General features: G+C 45.5%; 1 pseudogene; it reads left to right on the plus strand.

Moving 5' to 3' along the window:
* LOC149326366 (solute carrier family 22 member 7-like) overlaps window positions 1-26,422 on the plus strand; it is an 80,373-nt pseudogene that overhangs the window by 8,142 nt on the left and 45,809 nt on the right.

The following is a 26,422-nucleotide window of genomic DNA, read 5'->3' on the forward strand; positions in this document are numbered from 1 at the left end:
TATACCCAGACCAGCGTGGGTAATCGTTGAAAAACTGGCTCGATAATGTTTTATGACAAATTTCGGCATGAATGAGCCAGAAGAACCCACTGCGCTCCTTAACGTTTTAATCCATCGAGTTTCGGCAACACACGCTCATTGATGTGTGTGTGTGTGTGGGGGGGGGGGGGGGGGGGGGTGGAGGAAGAGTCAATGCTGAGAAACATTGATACGGCACTTATCCCCCCTGCAAGAGGGTATGTGTGGGTAGCTTGTATAGTGCACGTGCATTTCCGTTCCTCGTCTCTAAAATACTCTCACCCCACTGACTCGACAGAAGCTCAGCGGATATGAGGCCAACGTGGGCTGCCTGCGGCGGTTCTGCGTGCGCACTGGGTTTTGCTGCATGAAAGTACAATGCAGTGCAAAATCGAAGCCTTGAAGACTGGGCCGCATGTACCGCAAATCTGAAATAAACGCAATCTTGACCTCGCATTGTTATGTAGACCAAAAATGCACGCTCTGAATAGGTAAATACACAATTCACCTCTCGAAGACACGTACTACATGCAGCGTTATACCTTTGAAGAGCAAAAAATACACTGACAGGAAAAAATGACGACACAGAAGCGCTGTGCCTTTGTGCTTTTTTTGCGCTTCAAGAATGCAGGATTGAGCCCATGACAACTTGCCCCATTATCGTTACTTCTGCATGCAGATACAAGTTCTTTGAGAGTACTAACAGGTTGCAGCTCAATATATTTGCGTTTTAAACTGATTTATTGCTGTCATGTCACAAATATACGATAATAGTCCGCAGTCAAAGTATACAGCTTGAAAAGCGAATAGTCAAAGCGATAAAACACTGATTTGCACTGTCATGCGATTGGTCGCAGGGCAACAAAAAAAAATCTCTTACGTGTTAGTCGCCTTAACTTTTCAAGCAATCAAAATACCAAACCGACGTTCTTCCGAAGGCATTGTGTCACTACGCACTTGAAGACGTAAGTATATTCAACAACTGAATACGCTCGATGTAATTTTTGCAGCAGCTTCAACAACGGCGTAAAAGCATATTCGCAAGATTCATACAGTCGTTGCAACGCTTGAACCTGAGAAGATATTCGCTATGAATAAAAAAAAAACTTCACCGTTTACGCCCGAGCTTAGCTGGAAGATTTACAGGGTGTCCCGGCTTACTTTAGCCAAAGGTTAAAAGATAAAATATTTGAGGTAGGCCAGGGAAACCACTTACATACACCTACCAAACGGCTTGCGCATCATTGGCAATTTTTGTTTTGCAATTATCTAATTAGCAATGAAGGTAACTTTTCTTAACGTGTAAATATTTATTTTCGACAGCAAATGTGAATAGCAAAGTTGGAGAGTACCTTCAGAAACCACCTTTGTATTTATTTGCGATAAAGAAAGCCTCAAGTGTATTTTTTTTTCCGAGCTCCAGAGAAAGCCCGCGAAATACAAAAAAAAATCACGTGACTAGCGCATTCGCGCGCCACGATTGTGCTGCTCTCAATCCTGGCTTGAATGAACGAAATCAGCTGCTGGCAAGGCGCGACGACCTGATTGCTCCGGCAGGCCGTTATGTCGACGGTGGTTGCGGCGCAACTTGCGCCGTCACGCTTGCAGACTGGCTCGCGCGGGCGTCGCAACCACCGTCGACATAACGGCCCGCCGGAGCAGTGGGGGCGACGCGCCTTGCCAGCAGCTGATTTCGTTCACTCAAGCCAGGATTGAGAGCAGCGCAATCGTGGCGCGCGAATGCGCTTGTGACGTGATTTTTTTTGTATTTCGTGGACTTTCTTTGGAGCTCAGAAAAAATATACACGTGAGGCTTTCTTTATCACAAATAAATAGAACGGTGTTTCTGAAGGTGCTCTCCAACTTAGCTATTCACATCTGCCGTCTAAACTCAATATTTGCACATTTAGAAAAATTATCTTAATTACTCCTTAATTAATAGCCATAGAAAAAATTGCCTAGATGCGCAAGCCGACTGGTAGCTCTATGTAATTGGTTTCCTGGGCCTACCTCAATTATCTTATTTTTTAACCCTTGGCAAATGTTAGCCTGGACACCCTGTATAGGACCCTTAGCAGAGTACGCAGACAAGTTGGCGTATTTGCACAAAGTATTCACCAAGTCGCCGCAACTTCCTTACCAGTTCCTGTCTGCCTACACAGACGTAGACAAGGACATGCAGCATTGTAGAAGATTACACCTGACGCATCGCGAGCTTCTTGAAATGATGCTTGTCATTTCCGAGAGTTTTCACATGTTGCATGTCCCTCACCTTGTCTTTAATGAGGTTTGTTCAGTCCATGAGTGCGGAAAAAGAAGCTGATGTATTGCATGTTGCTTATTCCTTTCTCCTCAGTTGGACCTAGTGTGCGACCGTGTGTGGCTGAGGGCCACTTCTCAAAGTATTTACATGGCGGGGATTATGGTGGGCAACACGGTTTTCTCCCACCTCTCCGACTGGTAAGTAGTACCGGATTCCTGCTATTGGAAGCATATCTGTGATAAGCGTGTAGGACTGACGGTCGAACAGAAGCAAGGGTGAAATACTATTGGCGTTTCTTTTCTTGTAATTCACCAGGGAAGGCCGTCTGCATGCGGTGAGATGAGGGGAACTATTTATTCAGTCCACGTGGCTCCCGAGTTCCACGTGCGTGGTGAGAGCTGCACGTAAAATAAAGGGCTGATTGGGACCAATTAAGTGCTGCGAGCTGCAGCAATCAGGGCGAGCCTTATGGCATTGAGTAGCTGTCAAGCTGAGCGAAACTAGAATTCGCGGAACAGTTTACTTGTTCTTTCTGCGAGAACAAAAAAAAAACTTGCAGCTACACGCACGGAACAGTGGGCGCAACTGGTGCAAAAATACATCCTCCGCTGGTTGCACATAGAAACCTTAGTATTAGTCGATCCAACTTATTTATTCATGGTCCTACATTGCGCCCAGAGGGCATTATATGTTACTAAAAGTGAGACGTCAAACAAGGCGAAAGAACCATCACGAAGGGCAAGTCGTCAAAGTAACAGTGAAACAGTCAAGTGAGAAGACGGTAAGCAGGTAAGTATCCCCGACACAGACAACTCACCAGCGAGGTGATCTTTTTCCATGATTTCTTTTTACTACTCCGTCATGTTCTTATACTTCCAAGCTATTTCCACCTTCCCAGGGGTGGGCATATTGACAGCAACCCTTGGAGGAGGCTGTGGAGGGGGGGAGTGGGAGGGTCTACTCTTTGCGTGAAACATGTCTTAAGTTTTCTTCGAAGAGTTTATCATAATTCTGTTTTCAAATACAAAATTCTTGCCTTGAAGAAGGATTTGGTCATATTCCCGCCACTGCGACTTCCCTTCCGTCCCGGCCATGAATTTTTTTCCCTACTACTTCATCTTCCTATACCCCCAAGCTCATCTGGAATACATGGGCCTCTTATCTCCCCGGTACGTATCCAGGAATGCTGGTATGTCAATTGCGGCTATGCGTACAGTGAACAGTCATTTGAACATGCGTGGTCTTTGCTGTGGCTCGGATAATATTGGGCCTTAAGTGTTCGTCCAAGTGACGTCAGCAGTGCGTACGCAAAAGCTCTGCCTCAGCTGGCTCAAAAAGAGAGACAGTCACCGCCAATTAAGGGGCCGTCGTTTTTGAGAGCGAAGAGGCGAACGGAAATGCACGCTGTAGTACAACGTAGTAATTTCGGAAGAACTGGGCGTCATAGGAATTGCAACCTGTCGCTATATGACGGTGAAATAACGCTGAACTTCCTACGGACCACCTCTCACGCTCGCTTTCTGCTTTCCGCCGAAAAAAAGGACCGACTTCCTTGCCCTGCTGAGCTTTTGAACACCACTTTTCGTTACGGTTCGAAGTTTATGTGGTACCCGCCGCTGTGGTTCAGGGGGCTTGGCGTTCAGCTCCTGACACCAGGGTAGCGGCTTGGATCCCGTCTGCGCGGCGGCATTTCGATGGCGGCGAAATAGAAGAACGGCCGTTTGCTGCGCGATGTCAGGGCACGTTAAAGAGCCCCACCTGGACAAAGTTATTCCGCACCCCTCCATTGCGGCGTCTCTCATAGCCCATGTGTGATATCGGGACGTTAAAGGGGATTAAGCGTAGAAAGTTGGGCTAGTTGGTTGGTAGTACTATTATGATACATTCCAGCGGCTAAAAAGACACGGACGAAGGTAGACGAGACAGGACGAACGCCGGACTTCAACTGAGGTTTATTTCACAAACAGCGATAATATACAAAAGGGGGCGCAAGGAAAAGTAATCCGTGACAAGATTAACCCATAATCAAAAAAGTGCAGAAGGCTCCTTTGCCATGCCACTCATGTTTTCCACATCGGCGCACCTACTATCTATCGCCTACCTGGCTGAATCCACCCGTTTGCGTCAGCAGCCCTTCTGTGGCGCTAAACAAAAAAGAAATAGATTACCTGAAGGCAAACGGGTGGATTCAGCCAGGTAGGCGATAGATAGTAGGTGCGCCGATGTGGAAAACATGAGTGGCATGGCAAAGGAGCCTTCTGCACTTTTTTGATTATGGGTTAATCTTGTCACGGATTACTTTTCCTTGCGCCCCCTTTTGTATATTATCGCTGTTTGTGAAATAAACCTCAGTTGAAGTCCGGCGTTCGTCCTGTCTCGTCTACCTTCGTCCGTGTCTTTTTAGCCGCTGGAATGTATCATAATAGTGCGTTAAAGGGGAACTAAGAACTGCGTCACTCAGCTATAATTCTCACTAAGAATTGATTATCTGGCTTTTTCTGGCTACGCTGGTGTTTATCCATATGCGCATTCTGTCGCAGTAAAAATTTAATTTGAAAATCTTCCCGCCTGTAGGTAATAACTCGTGACATCCTTATCGAAAAGAACCGGTTGCCACCATTTAGAGGTGAATTTCAGTGTCGCGTACCCTACGTAATCCCCGCCAAAAAATCGGTGCTGATGCACGCATTTTACTCGCGAGAGCGGCTGGTGACGGCGATAGCTGTATTTTGTTTCTGGGTCGTTTCCACCTTTTAAACGCAGCCGCCGCGGTGGCTAAGTGGTTACCGCGTTCGGCTGGTGAACCGAAAGACGCGACTTTGATCTGGGCTGCGGCAGTCGCATTTCTATGGAGGCGAAGTGCTAAAGTCCCGTGCACTGTGCGATATCAGTGCACGTTAAAGTACCCCAGGTGGTCAAAATATCAGGAGCCCTTCACTACGGCGTAATGCATAACCTGAGTTTCTTGAGGACGTTAAACCCCCATAAACCAAACAAAACCATTCCATACTTGGTTTTGCTGCTTCCTTCAGAAAGCCTGATAAACAACGGGACACTACTCTAGTCCCTAGCGCGGAAATAAAGTTAGCCTGTTTAATATGTATATCATTAGTACGACGACCATTTTTCGCCATGTTGTGGCTTATCTAGTTTAGTTTATTGCGGTTTAACATCCTAAAGCGACTCAGGCTATGAGGGGCGCCGTAGTGAAGGGCTCCGGAAATTTCGACCACGTCCGTCGGGTTCTTGAGCGTGCGATGATATCACACCTCATACGGGCCTCTGAATTTCGCCTTCATCGAAATTGGACCGCCGCGGCCGGAATCGAACCCGCGTCTTTTGGGTCAGCAGGCGAGCGCCATAATCGCTGAGCCACCGCGGCGGCACAAGTGTGGCTTGTCGAATTTTGAACTCAACCCTTCTATCCGTGGGCCGTCACATCATGTCACTGGAATTCCTCGATTGCGTAGTAAAATTCCGTTATCGCGCTTCCGGTAATGGCTACATTTTTCCTGATATTGTCCGCTCAAGCAGGCGTGCCCATAACCTTAAAATTAAACGATACAGTGGTCTTACTAATTATTGTATTGTACTGTATTGGTTTTTATGGCGCACAAGCTACTCAGACCATCATGCACCAAACTAATGGCAAAACGTCATTAAAAAATTTGGTGTGCTCGGTGACAGTCTTTGTCATAGAACGACTGCGAGGAGCCCAACAAATGAAATAAACCCCCCAGCCCTCTTCTCAAGCCTGCGAAAATGGATGAGGTGCGTCGCCATATGTGTCAAAGCATAGGGTAAGAATTTTCCGAGTTCATAGTTTTTGTGATATTATAGTTTTTTTAATAACGCCGCTTCTTTTAGGAAACTAAAATCACATAAAATATATGCAATTGTATGACCTCCTAAATGTAAATTGAGGTGGAAGGGAATACGTTCATTGTAAAACACAGTAAATTATTTTTTCCTTAGCCGTTCCAATTGTGTGCACGAAAATAAAATGTGATTTACTGTCAGCTCACCTCCAGATTTCTAACTTAGAGGTTTTGTCTTATTTTGTCGGTAGAAAGTTATGTGTTAGGTGTGCGCGTCCCGTGCGTATGCGGCATAACATTACCTCTGTAAAACGTTTTTGATACCTGCATGATCTCCATCCTCCTAGAATAGGTTTTACTGAATGTAGTTTGTTATTCATTTAACTATTCCATGTAGACTGTCATTTTCTTTAAGTTTATTTTTACTAACATTATGCAATCTGCGTAGGGTTTATTTACAGTCCTCACTTTCTTATGATGAGCTTGAGCAGCGCACGCGTCAGCTCTCTTGTTGCCACTAATTCCAATATGGCTTGGTAGCCAGCAGAACTTAATTTCACTTCCTTGTGTTTCAATAGTTATGTTAAGTATTATATCTCCTATTAAAGGTTCTCTTACATTTTTGGAGTGCAGTGCTGTGCTTACACTCAGTGAATCCGTGTAGACGATGATGGTTTGAATGTTCTTCTCGACTATACTTGCTACAGCTACGAAAATGGCATAACGTTCTGCTGTGAAAAGTGACGCGCACTGAGGCAACCTGGCTACCTTTTCTCATTTATCTTGCCCTACAGCACTTCCGACGTAATGTGCTGCTTTTGGAACCATCTGTAACAATGCTGTGTAGTCTCTGTATTTCTAATCCAGCGCCAAAAATTCTTGTAATATGTGTTCACTTGGAGATTGCTTTTTGTGAAATTGTCAGTGTGTTGTCGCCTACAGCGGCAACGGTATACCAAGGTGGCATTAGTTCAGGTCTCTGGGCAATATCATGCGGTGTTTCAAGAATATCTAATTCCCGGCAAATTTCTTCAAAACGGAGGACGAGAGTTCTCGTTGCATTGGGTGTGTTACTGAACAGCTGCTTCGACGGCCACTTCTTAACTATGGAGTTGCAGAGATGTTAGCTAGTGAACGGGTTTTCAGGACGTATGCACATGTGAGCATGGCTCTTCTATTTGCAGTGTGTGGTTCGTTACATTCTACATATTGACAGCGCATGGGCAATGTCCTGTATGCCTCACTTGCAAGGCGCAGACATGAGTTATGTACTGGAGCTATTGCTTGAGGTAGGCCGGCCGAGCTGAACTGTACACTATGCACCCATAATTTTGGCAAGAGCAAACTATGCTGCGGCAGGTGTGTGAAAGACAGGTCCTATAATACCCCCAGCGTTTACATGAAAGCACTTTTAAGATATTTAGGGAAAAAGAAAGCGTGGCAGAGCGCCCGCCTCGGCTTCGGGAGGTGGTGGGTTCGACTCCCGCCACCGGCCGGGTACCCACCGGTTTTCTCAAAATGGGTACAAGCTATGGCCCGGCCTGGTGCTCGGCTTAGTAGGGCTACATTGCTTGGGAAAGGAGCCTGCGCCTTTAATTCCCGTCACTGTGGGCAGAGAGTCGTGTGGACAAAGCGACAAAGGACAAAGCTTTCTTTTTCTGGTTCTTTTTATGGGGCAAGAAGGGAAGTTTTTTGTCAAAAGTTATGCTCAGGAATTTGTGGTCACTTTTTGTCGATAATTCGGTTTCTTTCAGTGGTAGGCTTGTGTCTGTCTGTAGGCCGCGTGTTAGTGCGAAAAGAATGGACAGTGTTTTCTATGGGGAGAACCGAAAATCAATTCGCCCAGCCCGTGTCGAAAGTTTATTCATTGTTAACTGCACTTGTCTTTGGCATGTTCATGTGTTTTAAAGTACTTTTTTCCATACATAATTTACGCATAGAAATATATTCCTAGAATAGCTGGGTCGCTTTTAATGTATTGTATTCATTGAATAATGTTGGAGATACATTTTGCTTAATATTGTACCTTTATTATACTATTTGTGCGCTTTATGTCACCAGATTACGCTAACTTCATAGTGTGTATTCTTTTTGTTCTTTTTTTGCCCCACTCCTGCAATAACCCGGCTAGCCGATTCGATATACATCAGTTAACTAGATAAATCACGGTATTTCAGTGGTGCAAAGCTGCATAATTTTTAGTACGTTGTAAGACATATTACTAAGCTCTCCAGGTCTCGGATGCGGATATTTCTATCGCCAAAGTTCGCGTTACGCTTTGCACCCTGGGGGCATCACCATTATAACGCCATGATGCGAAGTAACAATATACAGCCAACTAAGCAGAAAACAGTTATCGATCCTCTAGAGCAGTAATCGAAGTTAGGCCTAGGACTGCGCTGGCCTTTGAAGGAGATATGAAGCCGGAATATTCTTCCAGGCTAGTTGGTATATATCTGTCGAACTGGTAGTTGCTAAACATCTGTCGAAATTTGGAAGACAGGTCAAGGATACAATCATACCATGTGTTTGGCTTGAGGCAAGCAGTAGTGATACTATTGCGCTATTCATTGCCAGTGACGGCTACAGAGAATGCATGAATGAGAACAGAGCAATCTTGACATGAGCCACTGTTGTTAATTCTGGCGCAAGCATTTCTGCACGTTGTTTCGCCTCGGCGATCTCAACGCACCCAAATGCAATGGCGTTTGCATGAATCTCACCGGCAGGTTCTGACCTCGCCTTGTCTGTGTCGAATTCACGCGAACGCCGTCACAGTCACTCATTTCGGGAGACCAGGAAGAAAAAAAATATCCTATAAGTTGATGTGGAGGAAGTAAGTTACCTGTTCCTCCTGTTATTCCCTATGGGAACTAAAGCACGTCCCTAAAAGTGTTCGCCTAAAACCGAGCACTAGTTATAGCTGCCATTTAATTCCCTCTAAGTTTCGGGCCAGCTATTGTCTCTCTGCAGCCCACATCGGCAAAGAAATGTTGTTTTGCAGGTTCCCCACAGCATAACTGGTGTTGCCGTATTTATCAGTCTCCCAATCTGTGTCAGTAACCACAAAACAACATAGCAGTGACACTCACACCGGCGTTTTAATTGAGACAGGCCAGGGGGGGTACCCGTTGTCGGTGGCAACGCAGAAGTAGGCTGTACCCCTGGTGGCAGAGCAGAGGTCCCGTACTTTGTTGTCAATATCCCGCCTGCAATGAAAACAAGTAGGGACATGCGTGAAAATGTTGAACATAAAGAAGATTGAAGCAAGTTTCTTTAATGTGCGATCTTGCGCCTTCCACTATTCTATCACATCAGCAGAGACAAAAATAAATGCATGAAAAGCAGAACACGATCACTTTTCGTTTCATGCCAGGTTGTTTTTGCGCTGAACATGTTTACTTATTTTTCACAACTGCTAATATTAGTTACGTCAATAACAGTTTCAGTTTATTTCCCACAAGTACAGGGCATATACGAGATGTGGCGAGGGTGACGGGATAAAAGCTGCGTCAAGGGCAGCTTGACTGGCCCCGTCCCCCCGAACAACATGGCAGGAAGCATGACAGTTCGGAAGTACATAAAGGGTATATATGACGGGAAGAATAAAAAAAAAGAATAAAAATATATGATGGGAAGAATAACAAGGAACAATGAAAAAAATATACGAACAAGATAAGTACGAAAACAGTGAATCAGTGCATTAGTTAAAAATACAATCAATTTTTTCTTGGTTAGAACCCGCAGCTGCTTTTCCGTCTTAGGATAAATTGGATCGCCCTATTAGCGATAACTGCTGCTCCATCTTCTGATAGCCACAGGTAGTACCGAATGTTGAGATAAGGTTTTTCAAAGAGGACGTGTTGCCAGTGCGCATGCACTGGAATCAAACACCGCTGCAGTCTTGAAGTAACTGGCTGTTGCTAACGGACAATGTTTACTAGTGCGGCACAGTAAGAGAGGATAGAGTCAGGCGACAAGCCGGTGATCGTCGCAGAGGGCGCCCTCGTTTTACTATCAATTCGTTAGAGCTGCTGCATTGCGTCACACGGTGACGGCAAATCAGAGGCGCACATAGCATCCTCTTAGTTTCAAGTTGTCTTGCTTATAAAAGCTCCGCTTTCGGTTAGAGTGGTCTCTTTGTCATTAGAGCGAGGTCACCTGTTGATACAGGTCGAAAAATTGTCTCTCTAACAGAGCAACTGCGCTAAGATGTCGTTTTATTTCTTCTGCCGTGCATGACTCAAGAGCTGTAGAGGAACTTTTTCCTAAAAGTAAGCGCACAAGAAGACCTGCAGAAGCAGTAGAAAGACAGGATAAAGTGCTAACTTGTAGCTTGTTCACATTCTAACTCCGAGGCCACTCTACGCAGATATTTTCTAAACTGGGTCCTAATCTCTAAATATTTCTGCCTGGGGGGGGGTTTCACGTATGCACCGCGCATGCCGAGCAGTTGTCAATCGCTGCTTGCGCGCACATCTTATGAGAGACAATTTGAGCGACAGTTGCATTCCCCGGTTTTGCGCTTGCGCATGCGCAGCAGACAACGCAGCAGATGACGCCGCTGCTCCCAGCGTTGCTACTGGCTGCGCCAGAGGCCAAATACTCCCAGCAGCCCTTGCGAAAGCGCCTGACTTCCGGCACAGTTTTTGGCGTGCAGCTCGGATAGCGAGGGCCTCTCCTGAGGTTTCCTTCCGCCATGACGCTCCATAATTCGCAAAATTCAGGAACGGTGGTCGAAGTCGGGGATTAGGTGATATCGCTGCGGCGACGCGAAGCGGTCGAGCTTTTGTTTTTGCCGTAGCAGTTTCCGCATCGCTTCCTTATGCTGCGTGCAATCTGGATGCCGGAGCTTGTGTCACGAATTGCCTAGTAGTTATGCGCAAATAAGTGCACATGTTACTATGAATTACTTCACTGCAAAATCTTTTCTTCAAATGAAATACATTACTGATTTCATGAATCACAAAGGTAATTCATGAAATGATAAATTGCCAGAAAGTAATCAGGTTGATGCATTATTATACATCTGCATGTTGGTAAATTAGAACGTGCAAGTTGGTGTGATGGAACCCAGAAGATAAATGGCAGAACAAATGGCAGATTGAATTCAAGTAAATAATAAACATCACCTAGTAAAACTCTTCATAAGAGAATGGAAGTCTTGCACCAAGAATGCTTCATTTTATGCCGCCTCCGCATTGGACACACGCACCTTATCAGTTTTTTTCTTGCAAAACAAGAAAGACCTACTTATGAGCTATGCTAGAAGAAGCCACCATAACCCACATTTAATGTTCATGTACACAGTTCAAGAGACTAAGAAAAAAAATTTCCCGAAATTTTTCGATGAACACATCCCGTTCAATCCCAGAATACCTTGAAGAGAAAATTCATTCGTCAAAATTTCCTGCGTTATATCGGTCTTAAAAAAAAGCAAAGCCTCTAAACCAGTTGTACAGTTTAAAATATTTCTAGCTCCCGCCTTCCAAACAAACATATTAAACCCTAAGTTTGGCTCAGTGGTTATGGCACTCGGCTGCGGACCCGAAAGACTCGGGTTCGATCGCAGCCGCCGGCACTCGATTTTCGATGGAGGCGAAATTCTAGAGGCCCGCGTAATGTGCGTTGTCAGTGCACGTTAAAGAACCCCAGGTGGTCGAAATTTCAGAGCCCTTCACTACGGCGTCTCTCATAGCCTGAGTCGCTTTGGGACGTTAAACCGCAATAAACCAATAAATGAAATTAAACCTTAAACCTTACGTTTGGCGCATGATGGCTTTAGTCGCCTATGTGCCATAAAACACAACACAACTTAACACAACCCATTTCTTCCTTTTGTTTTCGACAGGGATGTCATTAACCCAAGTTTGTTCCCTCACCCACTCTGCCCGCTCGCGTTGTCTTAACGTTACACCTATCATTTTTTTCCTTAGCTCGCTGCCTTGTTCTTAGGTTAAGCAGAACCGTTTTCGTTAGCCTCCACCTTTCTGCCGCATATGCGAGTACCGGTAAGATACGGCGGTTGCATACGTTTATCTTCGGGAGATATTGGGAAACTGCCATTAATTATCTTAGACGACATGCCAAATGCCCTCCACTCCATTCTTATTCTTCTAATTATTACACTGTCGTGATCCTGGTCTGTAGTCACTACCTGCTCTAAGTAGACGTAGTCCCGTACCACTTGCAGCACCTCGCTACCCATTGTAAACTACCGATCAGTTCCGCGACAGTAGAAGATTGCTTTGGTTTTCTGCATATCAATTTTAGAGCGCAGGTCTAAGGCGCCCGTTTCTGCGTTTCGCGGGTCGCCGTCGCCGTTGTCCGTTGTAACCAGCAGTGGACAACCCTTTAAGCTGCGATGGTGCGGGAGCTTGGAAAGGAGAAAGCGAAAGCGCAACCTCCTCCCCTCCTTAGCAACCGGCGCACCAGTGGGAGCCCAGCTGTGCATAGCAACCATGACGTCACACAGTAGCGGTAGAACGAGCACGAGGGCGTCGGCGGTGGAAGCTGCACCACCGCTCCTTCGCCAGACGTCTCGTTGCAGTCGAGTGAGTGAGACGCAATGCTCTGAAGCGGCCCAGTGGTTCCGCGCCAAGCAGTTCGGGGAATCGGCACTGGGCTGACCACAAGGCTTTCGCCAAGCACACTTTAGAATATCCAAAGTGTCTTCGGTTTTTTTTTAGGAAAGGAAATGCGCGATGTCTGTCTCCCACAGCTGCGAAACCAATAGAGCGGGGGCTTGGAAAGCGCAGGGTAAAATCTGTAAAGTGGTTTGTGAGGAAAGGAAATGTAGAGTATCTGTCTCACACATCTCGGTGGACAACTGATCCAGAGGGAAGGTGCATAACTGCCCTCTTGGAACAGTGGACACCTCAATCGTTTTTTAGGCTACGAGGCGGTACTGACAGATGTGCGCTGCATGCTTTGGCATTGACAACGTTCTCCTAGAAACGCCGCTACCTGCCAGGGTGGCAGGGTGGGTGGGGACTTTATTGCAGATATAAAGACAAGCGGGAATTTCTTAACACTTATGCGGGAGAACATCCCGTTCCTCTCGCTCGTAACGGCTCAAACAGCTGTGAAAACCTCGCAAAATACTTGCGCAGACCTCGTCTTTGAGAACCAGGCATTGGTGCAGCAAGTCGAGCATACTATATCCGTCTATTTCTCCGTCCACAAAGCTTCCTTCGTGACAACCAAAACCAGTTAGTGGAATGTTTTTTGAAGAAGGAATATGTGTAAAAAATAACAAGTCTGTGACTGTACATACATGTCTTGCTCGAATTCCTTGCCTCAATCGATCGAAAAGCTGAAACAGCTGATGAGCTGCACTCAAATTTCGCATTAGGAAGTAACGTAATCGTCGGCAATTTTTTGGACCCACTGTTGTAATTTGCCTGCCTAATTCAATGATTATGCTTTGCAGTTCATCTCCTGAGTGACTTAGCAAGAAAATGTGGCCACCCAATAGCAAATTGCTAGGGCATTCTTCATTAACTCTTATACCCAATTTTTCTCGATTCAGGCCTCTGAATACCTCCTGTAAAGAGGCGATGAATAGCACTGGCGAGAAAGTGTCTCGCTGCCTGACACCCTTCCTCATTCAAATTCAATTGCTAACTTTATGCTGTGCAGTGGTGCAGATACCTTCCAGTATTTTCGCATAATGTCGTTCTACACCATGTGTCCGCAATGTCTGCATGACTGCTTAGGTTTCCACTGAGGCAAATAGGTTCCCGTAACCAATGGAGGCTATGTATTGGGGTTCTTTATATTATGTGCATTTTTCTATCACTTGATTGATAGTGTGAATGCCGTATATTGTCCGGAATTCTTTACGAAAACCTGTCTGATCATTTTGTTGATTTAAGTCTTAGGCTGTCTGTATTCTATTTGCGATTATGTTAGAAGATACCTTGTCGGCAATGGGCAGTACGCTGATCGCTCTGCAATTTTTCAGATACTTGTCATCTCCTTTCTTACGAATTAAGATAATCTTAGCGTTATTGGAAGCTTCCGGAAATCTCAAGGTCATAAGGTATACAGGTTGGCTAGCTTTTCTAGCACAATCTCCCTTCCGTCCTTAAAAATATCTGCTGTTAACAGATATTTACCAGCTGCTATCCTCCTTTACATTGCTCTAACGCTTTCCTTACTTCCCCTTTTGTTACTGGCGGGATGTCCCACACCTTTGCGCTATTGCCTCTCTCATTAACGTTATGATTACATAGGCTACTGTATAAATTTGTGCATTGCTCTTCGGCTACTTTAACTCTCTTATCAATATTGCTAATTACATTGCCCTCTTTCGGTCTCAGCGCATACATCTGATTTTTACCTACGTGTGTTCGTGTTTAATTTAATTATGAAAGTTAGAACTAAGCGATGGCATTATCCGCGCACACTTTATTCGCAGCAGTTAACTGCGCTTTCCGTTCTGTTTCTACTTTCACACTTACGCGGTCAATAGAAGATATTCGTTCTTTGCTTACGGCGCGCCCCTTTATCGATAGTATCCAGCGAGATCGAGGGAATGACGCAGCAACTAAGTGCGAAACAAATAACAGTTTAGTAGAATAGAGATCTTCTCATCTAACACCCTTTAGCTCGTTTATGGGGGTTTAACGTCCCAGAGTGACTCAGGCTATCAGGGCCGCCGTAGTGAAATGCTCCAGAAATTTCGTCCACTTGGGGACCTTTAACGTGCAATGACATCGCTCAGTACAGGGGCCTCTAGCATTTCGCCTCCACAGAAAAGCGACCGCCGCGGCAGGGGTTGAACCCGCGTCTTTCTGGACAGCAGCTGAGCGCCAAAACCACTGAGCCAGCGCGGCGGCTAAACGCCCTTTAAGTTGATAAAGCATTGAAGGACTCTTGTAAAATGCCATATTACCATAAACGACCGCCACTATGGAGGCACACAACTCTTCGCGTTTTAAATATGCCCGTCAGGGGTGTGCGCTCAAGATGGTCGATATCCTTAAGCTTAACGGACTGGATTTGAAGAGAAGGCATGTGTAGCAGCGGACAGCAGAAGGTTATATGGGCGGATAAGATTAAGAAGTTTGGGGAGGGGGGGTATGGTGGCATCAGCTGGCAGACGACAGGGTTAATTCGATATAGGAGAGGCCCTTGCCCTGCAGTGGGCGCATTCAGGCTCATATTGATGACATATTAGGCATGAAATGCTTTTAGCTCCCGTTGTCGGCAGTGTGGTGACGTCACGCCGAGACCGAGAGCCAACATCCGGGCACTCAATTCTACTCATCCGGGCACTGAATTCCACACATCCGGGACCTGAAACGAGAGCATCCGGGAACCGTACGAGATTTAACGATACTCTCTAAGCCCTTCTACAGGACCAGCATACAAGCGCCAGTAGCTTCACGCCGAACGGGTGGTGGCGTTCCTCCCTTCCTCTAGGGTGCGGTTCGGGTGTCCACCGAGATGACAGAGAATTACTGCGCCGTTTCCTTTCCTCAAAAACCCTTGCGTTCAAAGGGCAAGGCATCGCGCCCAGGTGGTGGCTTTCCTGCCTTCCTGTACGGTGCGGTTCGGGTGTCCACCCAGATGACAGAGAATTACTGCGTAATTTCCTTCGCGCCGGACGGATGGTGGCATCGCGCCGGACGAATGGTGGCGTTCCGTGGACTGCCTGGCAGCGCTAGAACACGCTGTCGCGTTCCACTCCTAAAGGCCAAGCTTAAGCGCCATTAATTAGCAGTTAATTAGTATTTAGTCATTATTCAGTAATTAGTAACTAATTAGCAATTTGTCATTACTTCATCATCAATTATGTGTGGCGTAATCCAGTGGTGACGTCACCAGTGTCAGATAGGCAAAGTGGTGCGGAAAACGCTTTCGCCTCTACGCACTTTTAGACAGTTTCGAACGCGCTGCATATACATTCTTGTCAGGCCTGCGTCTCGTCGTGTCCGCGTACGCTTCGTGTTAGGGCCGTAAACATTTCATGCGTACTCTACTCTCGGTTACGGGAGAGGCAGAGATTTTTTACATTTGCGCTTCTAGTCCTGGTAAATGTTTTGTTTGTCTCTTTAACGAAGACTCGGTTTCTAACAAAACTTTCCCCTGTCATGGTTCTGCCAGAGTACACCGCGGAAACTTCCTGGAGCTCCCGCTATTAGTTGCACCAAAAAGTCTCGCAATGACCTTCAGCTGTTGTTAAATCTCGTTAGTTGCAAACATCCATGTAAGTAAGCTCCTAGTGCACCGTATACACTCTGCTATGATTCGCACATTTTTCCCCTTACGGGAGAGGCAGAGATTTTTTACATTTGCGCTTCTAGTCCTGGTAAATGTTTTGTTTGTCTCTTTAACGAAGAGGTGGCCCTTAGACGAAAGCCGCGTTTCTCAGTTAAGTTTTCGGTGAAACTACTGTTTTGTACCATACCAGAGTCCTTCAATACCTTTATGGCCTCCCGCCGCGGTGGCTCAGTGGTTACGGCGCTCAGCTGCTGGCCCGAAAGACGCGGGTTCGATCCCGGCCGCGGCGGCTGAATTTCGATGAAGGCGAAATTCTAGAAGCCCATGTGCTGTGCGATGTCAGTGCCACGGCCGCTCAATGGAGAGCGCAAGTGCGCCTCCATTGAGCGGCCGTGTCAGTGCACGTTAAAGAACCCTAGGTGGTCGAAATTTTCTGAGCCCTTCACTACGGCGCCCCTCATAGCCGGAGTTGCTTTGGGAAGTTAAACCCAATAAAACAAAACAAAACAAATACCTTTATGGTGATGAAACTCCCACCGAAGTTTAGCCTTGTGGCCAATCTAGAGGCGCCACCACCGATCGAGAATCAGCGACAGTGCACCGTCCCAGCGGCGAATGGTGGGGTTGTACCACGAATTCTTCCTTCCACTCCTGGGCTGTTTGATCTTTTAATGACTCATGAGAGTGAAGCGTACGTCTTGCATCTGTTACAGTTCCGTAATTCTAGCCCGCTTGACACGCTCATAGAGAACGAACGCGGCCGGCAGTGCCACGGCTGGCTTCATATCCGTGATCGACTGGCCGCTGTGTAGAGACTTGTCATGCTTAATGTGACATTCAAAACATTGCCGAAAATTGGGGTGTGCCGAAAAGTGTGGTGTGCTCATTAACCTACAACATACATGTGAACGCAACCCAGTGTGCGGTAAGGCAAAGGCCGTCTTAGCAGACAGCATTCACCGGACGCGACTGCAAGTTTAACGGTAGGCTACGTTAAACTACTGTACGCTAAGAACTAGCTTGGGTGAGATATTATTCGAGGGTTTAAAATATGGCATGACTAAGCGTCTACGACTGAAGCGGAAAAGCGCGTCACAATGCCATGCTGGCTGTTGCTGCGCGTGGCATCAGGGCGTTCCTCTTTCGGCACCACACTGCACTCGACACCGATCAGGAAAGTTGAGGACCAGACAGTATTTCACTTGTTCACCTTTTCAGCTTTAAATGGTGCATTTCGGCCTTGGTAGCTTTACTGTTTTGCCAGGAGAGTACCGCTATTTTATAGTGACAATGCTACGGTATGGCGCCTGTAGCTGCCCCGATCGAATAATGTCGTTTTGAATTGCTCTTCTTAGGTGCGCATTGCAGAATTGCATCGCGCTCTTCTTTAACATACTCATGTAAAATATTTTCAAAACTTACCCGCCACCGTCTTCGGTTGATCACATGCGCAAAATGATAAAGCGAATGCGTTAATAGAATGAATATTTTATTCATGCATACTTCAGAAAGCAGAAAGACAGAGGGCGAAAAGCAGAAAAGAGATGTTGCTATTGGCTCAACTTTTCGTCTCCACTTGCTGGGCATTTCGCACTCACAGTCGCAGACTTTCTTTGCAGGTGCTATAACTTATCTTGCCTCTGTTGGTATGTTGGTGGAGCTGGTACTTCCTCTGGCGAAGCGGTGATTTAAGTTTTCGCAGCTCGCTGACTGTGGGCGGAATTTGTAGTTTGACAGGCTCTGTCCAAACATTGCACAGCACTTGAAGAAAAATCGGAAATGTGTGATTGCCGCCGGTGCCTTTTTTGAGCATTTCAAGCTCTCACGTACTTAACTAACGAGCGATCAGTGCTGGAACTGAGGCTTACCGTCATTAGACGCACCTGTAGCGTCGGCGATGGCCGGGTAGTTCGGGCATTACATATCCAAAACCTCCGCTGTTGTGCACGCATCTGCTGAAACACGGCGCCGCTTTGCTGATGTCCGAAAGAGTGCTTTGGTCTTCGCGATGCATTGTGGGAATCCTTCGAATAATCTAAGGACAGCGTCAAGGTTCGGCTTGCGCAGCTCACATCACAGCGAAGCAACGTTCCTGTGCCCTACGAACTCATCGTAGAGAACGATATCCATTGCACCGAAAAGTTTCCACAAAAGCGCAGGTAGGCATATCAATGGAGAAGCCACCAGCTTCATTTCAGAAGATGGCGCGTCTCCACTTCTGTCGCACTTCGGCGTCAGACGGAAAAGAGTAAAGTAACACCTCCTCGCAGCCTGAGCGGCAGCCCTTCACGCATACAGATGAAGACATCTTTCACAGCACGCACTCGTGTCACAACAACACAGGCATTTACGTACTTACACAATACACCTGATACAACGCCCGAATAAGAAAATGGCACAACTCCACACCGAAAAACGTTGAGCTCGCGCCAACAGCACCGCGCGGCAGCTTTAGGCAGTGTACAAGGCTCTCCCTTACCGTTACGGGAAAGATTCATGATGATAAAGCTATTGGATTACTCTAACCATAGTTTTCGGCTGTGTCCGGCTCCTACTGGCAGGTTTCTTTAAGGGAGTACTGACGCCACACTTTTGGTTCAGTGTTTTCAGCTTTGTAATGGTGCCTAAGACATTAGCATTGCATATGGATCACCCCGTTATATTCGCCCACGGCCGCTGAGTAATTTATAATTAAATTTATCTCGCATGATATTTCGGTTTCTCTTTCAACATCAAACGGTCCCTGTAGCGTCGGGCTTGAAGAAACAGCATACAATAACTGTTTTTTTCGTTTTAATCCTCTACAAATCTAAAACCCTGCCTGCTCAACGGCAGGAAGGATAACGAATGCAGAAGCAGGTATTGCGGTTTTTTCGTGCCCCAAGTTACCTATACTCAGCTTTGACCTCACAGCACTGTTGAAACCGACACTGAAACAGGAGAGAAAAGAAATTATAAGTTCTTTAGTGGTCGAAAGGAGATACCACGTGGTGATCTACGTTTAGTCATGTATTGCGCATCGTAACAAAAATGAAACGTGACAACAAAGTATCGTCACGATTCCTGTAACTACTGCTCAGGTCTGGCTCCTCGTCACTCTTGTAAACGAAGCCATCTTCATTTCAATTAGAAGAACGGAAAGTTGGGCAAGTTAGTTTATGTTATCCATTGTAAACAGCGCAAAACGGACGAAGACAGAACAATCACGACCATATGAGCGCTGACAGTCAATTGGTGGTTTATCAAGCACATGTAAAGTTATACTTCTTGTGGCCAAATAAAAAAAAGTTGAAAGCAATACTGACTCAACACTTATTCACATCTTGCTTTTCAGAAAATGCGCTCTCCAGGAAGGTAGTTTCGTGGCTAACCAGTGACACTGAAGGTTTGCTAAAGCATGGAGAACCCCCGTTATCAATGTGATACGCTTCGACCAACTCTCTGTTTGATCCTTATTCTTGAAAATATAGGACTGAGCAGGGAGGATATAGGAATGTAGAATATAAGACTGAGGCATGAATCTAGCCACGTTTGCTGGATGTATTCGCCACGCTCAGGCAAGCACTTACTCAGTTTCCAGCCAGGGAATTCCAAGTTGGTAAACAATGGCATCATCCTATCTTGCATTCGCGCCGCTCCCAGCAAGCCATGCTTCCATCTGCTCGAGGAAACTGTGAAAGGCGAAAATACCACGCTTGATTTCGGATATTTCCAGAGATGCGGATCGGGAGATTGTTTATTTATTTATTTATTTATTTATTTATTCCGATACCCTCATTGCCCACAGAGAATAATTGAGGGTAGTGGTACATAGATATAAAATGAAACAGTCACAAAAAGGCGGGGTAACGCATACATAGACATGCCTACAAAAAATGATACGCACGATCGCAAAAAGAAAACTAGCTGCAAGAAAATACATGATTCGAAAAAGTGAAACAATATAGTAATTAGGAGCACCAACACCAAAACGAATAAATTTATAAAAACAGTCGAAAAACGTTGCAAGTAAACACAAAGATAAGTACTAGAAAGTCACCATTCGTAGAAACATTGAACGAGCAACTGGGTACGATGGCAGATGGCTATAAATAAAATAGAGTGCATACGATAAACGGAACAGTGCTAAAAACACAATATTCAATACAAAGTGAACCAATTGAGGCTATGGTAAACCATAATGTAATGACAATATTGTCCTAAACTCATCAACGTCCTGTGCAGCTACAATACAATATTTGGTGGCAGGTGGTTCCACTCCGACGATGTTTTTGCAATAAAAGAATTTATGCAGGATGTTGTCCGGCAACGAGGAACGCCAACTTGCCGTGAGTGACCGATGCGGGATGAAAGATATGTTGCTGTCGTCAACAATGCATATTTAAGAGTAGAGCTCATGTTGTAAACTTTAAAAAACCTACACAGACGTGACATTTTTCTGCGCAGAGCAAGAGGGGTTAAGGACAAACTATTTTTGATTTCTCTGACACTGGAAGCAGCACGATCATAGTTGCGCACAATAAAACGCGCTGCTCTATTTCGCACAGCTTCTAGGGCGTCAATAAGTGTGTTTTGAAAGGGTCCCATACAGAGTTAGGGTATTCTAATTTTGAGCGCACAAGTGACTTATACAGAAGAATCTTGACAGGGGCTGGTGCTAAGTAAAAATTGCGCTTAAGGTATCCAAGCATGCTGTTAGCGGAAGCTATGATAGAGCTGACGTGTGCTTTCCTAGTTAGATGTGATGTTAGAATGACGCCGAGATATTTATAAGATTCCACGGGTGTTAGCAAGGAAGTAGAGATAGTGTAGGCAACGGGAATTGAATTTTCGCGACTGGAAAATCGCATTACTTTGCATTTAGTCGTATTAAGCGTCATTTGCTATTGTGAACACCAGTTAGAGATATTGGTTAGGTCTGCCTGAAGTAATTCAACTTCATTCATATTTTTTATTTCGTGGTAAACGACACAATCGTCCGCAAAGAGTCCTACCGAAGATGTTACATTGTTAGGCAGGTCATTAATGTATACAAGGAACAGCAAAGGACCTATGGCAGAATCTTCTGGGACGTCGGAGGTCACAGGAATGGATGACGAGTTAAGGCCATTAACGTGTACATACTGCAATCTGTTAGACAAAAGCACTCAATCCATCTTAGCACGTTATGTTCAATATTAAGTTTATTTAGTTTGTAAAGAAGTAAGTTGTACGACACTGTGTGAAATGCTTTGCGGAAGTCTAAATATATACAGTCAGCCTCGTTGCCATGATCAAGTATGAAGTTAATGTTGCTCTTAAGACTTATTAATTGTGTTTCGCAAGAGAAGTATTTTTTAAAACCATGTTGTGCACAGTTGAAGAAAGAAGATGACTCAAGAAAGTTCGCTAGGTGAGACAGGATGACGTGCTCCATTATCTTGCAAGGAATGCTGGTTAATGATATTGGTCGATAGTTGAGTGAAAGGTGTTTGCGGAGTGGAACCACCTTACCCAATTTCCAACCATCTGGGAGTTTACCGTCTTTTAGGGATAGCTGAAATAATTTTGACAGTATTATGGCAGAATATACTTTAGTGTTTTTCAGAACTTTACTACTGATATTATCTGAAAGGATGGTTTCTAAAATTAAATCGGAGACCAATTGTGTTCTTCAGGAAAACGAAGGTTCTGAGCACCGGAACAGTGCCGTTATTCCTTATATCCACTCCATACCACACCGCCTGAAAAAAATGGGGCGAACAATTTCAAGTCGACGCTGTGCTTTCTTCTCGCAGAAAAATTAAAGTGCTGAGGCGTGCAACGAAGGCGTGTGCCATTACTCTGGAGTAGGGCCGGAGGTGTGTGTTCCACAATACACGCCGAAAGGAAGGTCGACTATGTCAAAGACAGTGTATACCGGATTCCCCATTAATGAGGTGGATTATTTGTCGGTCACACAAGACAATGTCTGAACGACCACCTGAGAGAGCACAGTAATTCATTGGCCAAGGTAGCCGGTTCAATTTTAGCTCTAGACATTTCCCAACCCGAACACACGTGCACCGCTTTGCTCCATCAGACGACAGTAATTCTCAAGCAGAAGGATCAAACAGTAAGAGAGTTAGTCGAAGCTTATCACATTGATGAGGAGGGTTCTGCATGCGTTAGCAGACCGTCAGTGTCGCTTGTTAGCTGCGAAACTGCCTTCCTTGAGAGGGCACTTTCTGGAAAGCAAGATAGGAATCAGCAATGACGCAGTTTTGCTTTTTGTTGTTTTTTTGTGTTTATTGGGTGTTTTGGCGGGAAAAGTTTAACTTTAGGTGTACTTAATAAATAACCAGTTGGAAGTCAGCACACGTGTTCCCATGCTTTTTTTTCGTCTTTTTTGTGCATTTACTTCATTCTTTTGTGCAATTTACTTCTTTACAATTTACTTCATTTATATCCATTGCATTAGAAACATATTTTTGCAATATTCTTGGACGCTGCACACCACCCATTCAAAAAGCATAGACGCCTAACTTTTGGGTGTGTGTTTTCTTCTTTGTTAGGATGCGGAAAGCATTTATATACATGGATTACCACGCGGTATTCTCCAGGGCCCGCTAAATAATTTACGGTGAAATTTATTCCTCATGCTGTTTCTATTTCAGTTTAGGCAGCCTAACAAGGACTATGACGTCAAAATGTGGTCACGCACCCCCAAAACAGCGCAATTAAAAAGTTAGTGCAAATTATGGCAAACGCTAATTTACCAGGTTCAAGTGCTCGTAACAGGATAAATCTTAATGTGGATATCTGCGTGCACAAATTGTATTTGAAAGCAACAATAAACATTACCTAATTGGAACAATATCGAGTTTTCTTCACTCTAAACGAAATTTTCTGCTCACGTTCTACTTTCATAATAACCTTAGCAGGTTGGTTGAATGTGCCAGCGAGGGTTCGGCAGCGATCGCACATCACATTATTATTTTGCGCCCTTGATGACGTTTATACATCAAATTAGAATTATCTTGGCTATTTGATTCTTGATGTTTACTTTGTGTATTCCTGTGGCTGTTGTGCGTGTAACTACCAAATTAACATGTCTATAGTCGTCCATACACGTCTAGAGCACTGGGAGGCCGCTCTTGCTTGAGCACTGATGACAACCGCCGATGCCTGGCCGGCCAAATACCGCTTTTAAAGCCACAAACTGTTAAACACGATGGATTGGAGTGTGTATGCAAGATTAGATCAAGTTTAGAGCCCTACGCCACTCGCAAATGACACAAATGTACACCTTAGTGCTCCGTTCGAGCGCTCTAGACAGGTGTGTGTGGACGACTGTACGTTTTAACGCGTGTTGAAATGTTTCTATTTTTTGTGTTATAATGTCATTTGAATGGTCCGCCAAACTGTGTTATGGTGCTCAGGCTTCGTCAGGCTTCTCTTCCTTCAGCCTTGACTGCCTCTTTCCCTGCAAATAAAAATAAACAAAAGAAAGATTCGTCTCTTCGGCAGCGTTGATGTGCCTCGATTTTGTGCGTCGGTTTCTTACCCTAGCTCGCAATGCACTCCTTGCTGACGCGATGTCCCTCCATTCAGGTCTTCTTCCTGTGAACACGAAGTCGCTTGGGGTCAGCTTTTTCAGCCCAGCGCCAGTCCTGACTCGCTTCTGTCGGTTTCATATCATCACCATTATCACCATCAGCCTAACTGCAGCCGCGGTGAGTCACTGGTTTTGGTTCTAGGCTGCTGAAACCAAAGACGCGGGTTCGATGCCGACTGCATGATCGCATTTCCATGGAGGCGAAATGCTAGAGGCTCGTGTACTGCGCGATCTCAGTGCACGCTGAAGATCCCCAGGCGGTCGAAATTACCGGAGCCCTTTACTATGACGTCCTTCGTGGCTTGAATTGCTCCAGGACAACAAATCACATGAACCAAACCTAACTACACCCCCCCCCCCGCCCCCCAAAGAACCAACCCTTTCTCATTGACCTCGAATAAAATTAACCCTGCCCTCCATCAGCTGCGGGACCTTATTCTCGAGGATTACCTAACCGCATCCAGCCGCCTTACACTCTTCTGCCCAATTGAAGTGTAGCTATAACCTGAAATATTGCTTTGTTCATGTGTCGGTTGTTTTACCGACACCCTATTGCAAGCAATGCTACGTGTCGCTTGTTTAACAGCGCATGCCACTGTTGCAGGTATGGCCGCAGGCAGTCTCTCGTGTTTTCAATGCCGCTGCCCATTATTGCCGGCCTGCTGACGGCTCTTGCGCCCACCTTCTGGCTGTGCAACCTGGGGCGCCTCATCGCCTCCATCGGCATCGGAGGCATCCAGAATGCCACTTTCACGATGGGTACGTGCGGGGGGAGTGAAGAGTGCTTGTCAATGATCGCTCCGCAGCAGCGCTTCAGATTCAGCGCCATAATTTTACAGGCAATAGTAAATGTGTTTTATGAGTACCCTTACTTTCATAAAAAAAAGTGGTTGTGGCTCTACTCGCTGCTTCTGATGACATCGCCTACGTGATCTATGTGTAATCGGCGACAAAAGTGCGGAAGATGCGCGAGCACCGGCCGAATATATTGGCGCATCACCTGGGCGCCCGAATTTCAGAGATCGCGACTATGCGTGGCGAGTCGATACAGCGCGCCTGCTGTGGGGCTCATCTAGAAGCGTGTACTATGTTTACCTTGGGCTTGGTGCGAATAGTGACCGTCATAATGAGTCGGCAGGCTAGCGGGCCTCTCAGCGTGTGTAGGTAATCCCATAACGCGTCACCAAGAGTACCTCATCTCAGGAACAATATTTCCTTCTTTAGATTTCAATAGCAGTGCGCCGCCGCATGCTGCCCAAATATGATTCGCGTATCGAACATCTCCGGAGACATTTTTGGTCGAATGCCGGATTGGGCACGAATGAACACGCCATGTGTAGTCATGATAGCAGAGTGCCTTGCAATGCAGCTATACATTTTTGCGCCTTTACTGCCCTGCTTTGAACAGAAGATCACTGCGTTACATATAGCTGCTAGATCCATTGATTCATACATACCCATTTTTCTTAAAACACATTTTGCTGAAAACATACTAAATATTTGAAATAAAACTCGTAACCTATGCTCATATTGGAATTATGCATGGTCAGGTTTCCTTTTTGCTTTATACCTACAGAGTCAAAAAGTGTACAATTTCAGGCATAGCCGTTTTCAAACGGCTTTGTTGAGAACTAATTATGGTGCTGAGAACCTTGCTTACTAAATAATATATTTACTAAAGAAACTCCCCCGCATTACGAAACTTGCACATCAGCCTCATGGCCGTCATAACTTTAATATGAATGCAAAAACCTTCCTCTCTTCATGTCCCTTATTTGCACTTTCTGCATTTGGTGCTGTACAAATATGTATTACCATTTTGCTTGTGTGCTGTTGTTATTGGCTCTTCTTCCTTTTTTTTCTTTTAACAACGTAATAGTATACAATGCTTTTGTCTAATTCCCTGCTTGATGTATCATTGTTTACTTTTGTATAAATTGCAAATTGTATTCTTACGTCATCCTATTGAGTAATGTGTGGGTGGCGGGGCTTCGTCAGGCAAAAGTGATCTGCCTTTTGTCCCGTCACCTCGGACATAGTACCCCTTAAAATATCAACCAATTAATCAACCGATCAATCGTTCAATCTTCAGCTGAATCCCTATCAGTACAACGCCCGCAGTTTTAATGTCGCTGTATATTGCCACATGCAGTGTAGCATCAGTTTACTGTGCAGCGCTGTTTGCTAATCGCTCATCGACTTCAGTGCCATAATTTTTCAGTAAGTACTCAAACTATTCGATGATTACCGTTGCTGTCAACTTTAGCTAAGTTCTCTGTGCAGAGGCTAACATAGTGGGGGCGATGGCTGGAGAGCGAAAAGATGTCGACGAATTAAATGTTTGCGGGTTGAGAGCACGAGTGTAGGTGTGAATTCGCAACCACCCTTGCTGCGAGGCGAATGGGCTGAACAGTAGAACGACAAGGCAAGTCGCGTTCATCTTGATCGGTGCCTGCAGAGAGCGAACGATTTTCCTGGTGTCTGCTAGCGCCTCAATACAAGCACGAACTCTTGAGC

This window comes from Amblyomma mixtum, chromosome 10, assembly GCF_055824585.1.
Source record: "Amblyomma mixtum isolate Tamu chromosome 10, ASM5582458v1, whole genome shotgun sequence".
Lineage (NCBI taxonomy): Eukaryota > Metazoa > Arthropoda > Arachnida > Ixodida > Ixodidae > Amblyomma > Amblyomma mixtum.